The sequence below is a fragment of the Theropithecus gelada genome, chromosome 7a, assembly GCF_003255815.1.
Source record: "Theropithecus gelada isolate Dixy chromosome 7a, Tgel_1.0, whole genome shotgun sequence".
Classification (NCBI taxonomy): domain Eukaryota; kingdom Metazoa; phylum Chordata; class Mammalia; order Primates; family Cercopithecidae; genus Theropithecus; species Theropithecus gelada.
Window position 1 is genome coordinate 20,739,514 of NC_037674.1, and position 6,862 is coordinate 20,746,375.

Genomic DNA, 6,862 nt, shown 5'->3' on the forward strand with positions numbered 1-6,862 from the left:
CCGAATGCAACTAGATGCATAAATGTATGGACAGTGCTACAGGACCTCAGATTAAGACAAGAGCAGTTTGAACCAAAGATGTGAAATAAATCTTTCCGGGGCCGGGCGCGGTGGCTCAAGCCTATAATCCCAGCACTTTGGGAGGCCGAGACGGGCGGATCACGAGGTCAGGAGATCGAGACCATCCTGGCTAACACGGTGAAACCCCGTCTCTATTAAGAAATACAAAAAAAAACTAGCCGGGCGAGGTGGCGGGCGCCTGTAGTCCCAGCTACTCGGGAGGCTGAGGCCGGAGAATGGCGTGAACCCGGGAGGCGGAGCTTGCAGTGAGCTGAGATCCGGCCACTGCACTCCAGCCTGGGTGACAGAGCGAGACTCCGCCTCAAAAAAAAAAAAAAAAAAAAAAGAAATAAATCTTCCTGGGGGGAAGTTCAGTTTGCATTAAGGCTTTATAAATGAATGACCTGGAGTAAAGGGTTTACTTGGAGGAGAGAATACCATTAACTCTGCCCTGTCCGCCATTGTACTGTAGTGCTCTGGATGTCATTCCCTCCCATTTCCCGCACATTTCCTGGTACAGAATGAATAAATAAATGGCATTCAAGGCTTTCCATGACTAAGTCCCATTTTACCAATCCAGCCTTGCTGCTACTCATTAATTCATTCAACATATCTTGATTTTACACTTAAATCCTTTAGGTACTGTGGTAAGTACAGAGCACCTGCAGAAGAACAAGACTCATTTTCTGTCCTTAAAGGGTTTAGAAAGACAAGGATACCACAACTAAAACACAATATGATAATTGTTCTAAGAGGTACGTGCAGGGTATCAAGGAAACTCAGAGCAAGAATACTTATTTTGGAGGAGCGAAAGAGATCAAGGAAAGTTGATAAACTGTCCTTGAAGTTGCTATGAATAAACCATGGGACAGTATCTTCCTTGTTCCTGGAGCCTAGTCTTCTTTCTGGCTCAGTCCCCCAGATCTGATCTTATACAATATTAGGTCAACGCTTAAGACAAGTTTGAACGTTCTAAATTCATGTAGATAAACTAAATTTTCAGATTTAATATAACTCAGACATAATCCTCAAACCAGTCAAAGTATAGGAGATTTTTCTTGGCTGGATTAATATAGTCACAATTTAGGGAGAGATTGGAGGGATGGAGTTTAATTAGGACATTTTTGCAATGATCCAATAAAAGTAATAAAAATTCTTATTGATGGTAAGCATAGAAAAGAGTAGATGAATGTTTAGATAAGCTGGCAGCATACAGTTTCCAAAGGTATGATATAGTCAATCTTAAGATACAGTATTTGGGCTGGGTGCGGTGGCTCATGCCTGTAATCCCAGCACTTTGGGAGGCTGAGGTGGGCGGATCACGAAGTCAGGAAATTGAGACCATCCTGGCCAATGTGGAGAAACCCCGTCTCTACTAAAAATACAAAAATTAGCCATGCATGGCGGTGTGTGCCTGTAATCCCAGCTACTTGGGAGGCTAAGGCAGGAGAATCACTTGAACCCAGCAGGCAGAGGTTGCAGTAAGCAGAGATCACGCCACTGCACTCCAGCCTGGGCAGCAGGGCGAGACTCTGTCTCATTAAAACAAAAACAAAAACAAAAGCCAAAAGTATAACAGTGTGGTAAAGATAATACTGACTTTCTGTTATTTTCTTAAACACAAAAAGCATATTCCAATCTCAGGGCATTGGCACAGGCTTTTCCCTCTCCCCTTCTAATTCTTCTGCCTGGTTTCTACTTACCCTTCAGGTCTCAGCTGGAATGTCACTTCCTCAGAGGCCTTCTCTCCTTTCCTGTTGTGAAATAAGAAATACATATATGGTCTCTGCCTCTAGTCCCTGGCCCAGAGCTCCCAACACCCTTGTAATTTCCTAAGTTACAGGGGTGCTAGCAGAATCTTTGGTTCTAATGTTTGGTCTTTGCTCTCGTTCCTGACATGGAGCTCCTAAATCCCGTGGACTTTCCTGAGTGATAGCAGCAGTCTTTTGTTCTACCAAGGCAATTATTGCCTGGCTCCTAGACGAGGGTTGGTCACTGGAAAGACCAACCATGATTATAAACTTGGAGCTTTCAGCCCCTACCTCCATTCTCCAGCGAGGGGACAGAGGCTGGAAATTTAGTTAATGATCGATCATGCCTACATGATGAAGGCCCCATAAAAATCCCTTAACTATGGGGTTCAGAGAGTTTCCAGGTTGGCAAACACACATCCATGTGCCTGGAATGTGGTACACACCAACTCCATGGGGACAGAAGCTCCTGTACTCAGGACCCTTCCAGATCTCACCCTTTGTATCCCCTGGCTGTTCATCTGTATCCTTTATTACATCCTTTATTAATAAGCCAGTAAATGTAAGTAATGTGTTTTCCTGAATTCCATGAGCCATCCTAGTAAATTAATAGAACCTAAGAAGGGAGTCATGGGAAGCCCAATTTACAGCCTGTCCCTGGTTAGAAGCACAGGTCACAACCTGGAACTTGTGATTGGCATCTGAAGTGGGGGGTAGTCTTGAGGGACTGGGCCCTGAACCTGTGGAGTCTGATGCTATCTCCAGGTAGATAGTCTCGGCACTGAATTGATTCAGAGGACACTAGGTGGTGTCTGTGGGAAAATCTGCTTGATATGTGGGGAACCCCCCAACCAACACCTGGTGTCAGAAGTGCTGTGTTGAGTGGCTGAGTGGTATATGAAAGTAGGAAAAACAATTATCCTTAATACCTGTTTAAAGTAGCCCTTTTCTGTTTATTTCTTTCAAGGCAATTTTCAACACCTTTAATTATCAGATTTATTCACTTGTTTACTTCTTTAATGTTTGACTTCCCAGTAAACTATAAGCTTCATGAAGGCAAGGATTACAGTGTTTTTATTGTTGTTGTTTGCCACCAAATACTCAGCCTCTGGTATAGTAACTAGCAAGAAGTAGATGTTCAATAAATATTTGTTTTAATAAATATATATTATGTTTGTAAGCTGAAAAGTGTGAATCAACATCATAGGGAAAAATTACCTTAAAATTAACTTCTAAAAAAATGATCAATCAAGCAATTCCATGAAAATGTGCAAGAACAGACTTTCAGAATGATGTTCTATGAACCATAGTCTGCAGGTCATTTGAAATCCAGCAAATATTTTCATCCTCCTTCTTCGGATTCTATAACTTATTCTATATCTAGAATTACTCTAAAGACTAATTCTAACCTGGATACAACATAAAGAGTAAAGATGGAAGATTCTAAAGAACAATTTTAACAATGTTCTATTTAGGGAGATTTTCATTACATACTTTAAGAACATAGGTTTGGCATATTAGGTATCTGTAGAAATAAATCACTTACTGCATCTACATGAGCCTGTTGAGATGAAAGTATTTGAAAATCATGCTTTTTCAAGGGTGGCTAAACAAATCTCTATTTATCTATTACAACTCATAATCATTGCTAACGTTCAAATATGTTAGGGTTGAACATACCACAAAAATGGAAATGCAGGAAAGATTAACATTATTTAAGCTGCAGATGATTCATGCTACTGGTTTAACCATTTTCTTTAGATTTTTTTCATGTACAGGAATATATTTTTTTATATATATAAATAATATGCTGAAGGGACAAAAATCATGTATGATCATTATCCTCAAGAAGAAACAGGTTCCAATTATTTCTTTTGAATTATAGACTTAAAGCTAATTAAGAATTTTTATAGTTAATTAAAAATTACATTGTAACCTTGAAAGCAGCAAAGGACATAAAGAGAAACTATTTGTTACATGCATCTTTGGGAAAATCTCACAAAAGATTTTGTTTGGCAAAGCTATTTGAAACAATTTAAAGCTAGAAATGTTTCTAGGCTACAGCAAGATGAATTCCATCGGTTTGAATTTTGACCTACCACTAAATTTTGGATTTAGGAAGGGTCTCATTTTTATACTTAACACAGAAATTAAATTTTAACTTAGAAACTAAGTTTTACATGGCTTGAGGCATGTGAAAATTATGTGAGAATAAGTCAGTTACTGCTGTGATCTCAATGTTTGTGTCCTCCACAAAATTCATTTGTTGAAATTTTAACCCTTGAGATGATGGTAGTAGGAGTCAGGGCCTTTTGGTAGGTGATTAGGTCATGAGAGTGGAGCCCTCATGAATGGGATTAGTGTGCTTATAAAACAAACATGAGAGAGCTAGCTAGTCCCTTCCACCATGTGCGGGTAGTGAGCTATCTCTAAACCAGACAGTGGGCCCTTACCAGACATGGAATCTGCCAGTGCCTTGTCTTTGACTTCCCAGCCTCCAGAACTGTAAGAAATAAATCGCTGTTATTTATAAGCTACCTGGTTTGTGGTATTTTGTTACAGCAACCTGAACAGACTAAGCCAGTTAATATATAGAGACAACAGATGGCTTCACACATCTAGATGAGGATCCTGGGAAAATCGAGTTGGAAACTACAGTTGAGAACACCAATGTCCTAACAATCCTGTAGCCTTCAGGCTTAGTTGGTTCTGGACTCCCTCTAGTGGTTCAATTCTGGTGATTTAATAGATTTAATTATTCAATTCATAGAATTACCAAATTTCTGGTCAGATTAAAAACCACTAAGCAAAAGACCCACACAAGTCCCATTAGAATGGTTTACCACAAGGAGGCCAGGTGCAGTGGCTCATGCCTGTACTCCCAGCACTTTGGGAGGCCGCGGCAGGTGGATCACTTTAGGCCTGGAGTTTGAGACCAGCCTGGCCAACAGGGTGAAACCCCATCTCTACTAAAAATCCAAAAATTAGCCAGGTGTGGTGGTAGGCACCTGTAATTTCAGCTACTCGGGAGCCTGAGGCAGGAGAATTGCTTGAATCTGGGAGGCAGATGTTGTAGTGAGTTGAGATCCCGCCATTGCACTCCAGACTGGGTGACAGAGCAAGACTGTCTAAAAAATAAATAAAATTTTAAAAATAAAAAGAATGGTTTATCACAAGGAGATTATGTCACTGAATGGCAGTGATAAATATGGATGAAATCATAGTGTTGCAAATGGTTATACCTAAAGGGACAGAATGGATTTTACTGGTTGATTGGGAAAGACATTTACAGTTTTGCTTAGAATGAGTGGGTAAGAGCTGAAGGCCCAGTAACAGAATTCCTTGTTGCTTTTGTTTGCGACCTAGGGTAAAGACTGCATCTTTTAGGGAAAGAGTGAAGTGAAAGAATATTTCCTGTGCATATGGATTCTATAAGGTCAGAGGGTTCTTGTTTGACCTTGTATAAAATCAGCCTCTTAGACCAACCCAAAGCAACATGTCGTTTCCTCCTTATCATATTCCTAATAGCATAGTTTGTGACTCTGTTTTAAACCAATTCAGAAAACTTTAAGGCTGATTTAACTTTACTGGCTCCCTATGTTGGCTTTGGTTATTCCACTCCATTAAACCTTTACTTCTTGGCCATTTCTGCACTGTAAATATAAGTAAATCTACTAACTCCTTTACATGAGATCTCTTTACATATTTAAGACAGTTATCATGTCCTCAGTAAGTCTTCTTTCCCTCTCCCAGATCCTCAAAACTTCTTGGAACTATTCAGGAACTCCATGAGGTACAGGCTTCTGTACAAGATATATGTAAAATAACTTGATAGGCATGTTATTCACACCTTTAGGAGTAAGTAAAAAACGATGGCTTTTTTTTTTTTTTTCAGAAAATGCAAAGCTATTATTTAAAAGTCCCAAAACCAAAAAGAACTGAAGCCAATGGGATTAAGAGATAAAAAGAAAACAGGAAGTAATGGGTGACTTACCCATTTCAAGACCTTCTCCTGCTATTTTCTGATCCCTAAGTTGTTCCAGAATCGATTTAAGCAGAAAAGTACAGCAGAGACCAGATAAGTTACTGTGGAGTCAAGAAGTCTATCATGTCTGCCATGAAGTTTGGATAGAATGAGTCAGGAATTGGCATTGGTCTTAAGATCCCAGATCTGAAAGTACTTCCCATTGATAAGATATTACTACACAGTCTGTAATTGATTATTTGCATAGATAGAAAAAACAAACAAACTTCCCCAGCAACTTAAGAACTCTAAAATATCAGTTTTGTCAACTCACAAATTTGGGTTGCGGTGAAAGTGGGAAAAATAGAGATAGGAAGATGTAAGTTAAATAAAAACAAGGTGTATCTTTTTGTCTTTGAATATCCATAGTTCTTTTTTATAAGGCAATTAAGAAGGATAGAAAATGTATTCCAGTTGATAAAAAGGAATTCCCTGTGCGAAAGGGAGAGGAAAGGCAGAAAGCAGGTGGAAAAAAAAAAAAAATAGCAGGCAGCTGTCTTAATAATGTAGATCGGTATCGCCTCTAATACAGGACTCGACACTGTTGTGCCCCAATTAGAGAGCAAGCATTGATCGCACGAACTTAAGTAGTGATAACTTGTTGCCAAATAATATTCAAAAGAATATCAGAAATCAGAATAAATATACTATTAGTGTTTCAAATCCATCAAGTAACCTAGTTTTTCTTCCTTCCTCTCTACAAGGGATTTTAAGTGCCACAGTGTGCTTCCCTCCCACTATGCTGGTGCTTTTCCATATGAAGGGTTGTGCCTGGACCTCCCAGATTGGAACGCCGATTATCGAAGGCCCCAAGGCTGTATTCTCAGCTACGCCAAGTCACCTCAGATATTTGCACCAGAGCACCCAAAATTCTGTGCCCATGAGGATAGTTGGAGTTTGTTCACAAAATAGCAAAGTCTCTAGGTTGCTATTCCAACAGCGGCAGTACTGATGCTCCAGTTCGAAGGCCAGGAAAACAGAATGTAACGCCGGTGACTTCCAAAATATAAGTCACCACCAAAGTACA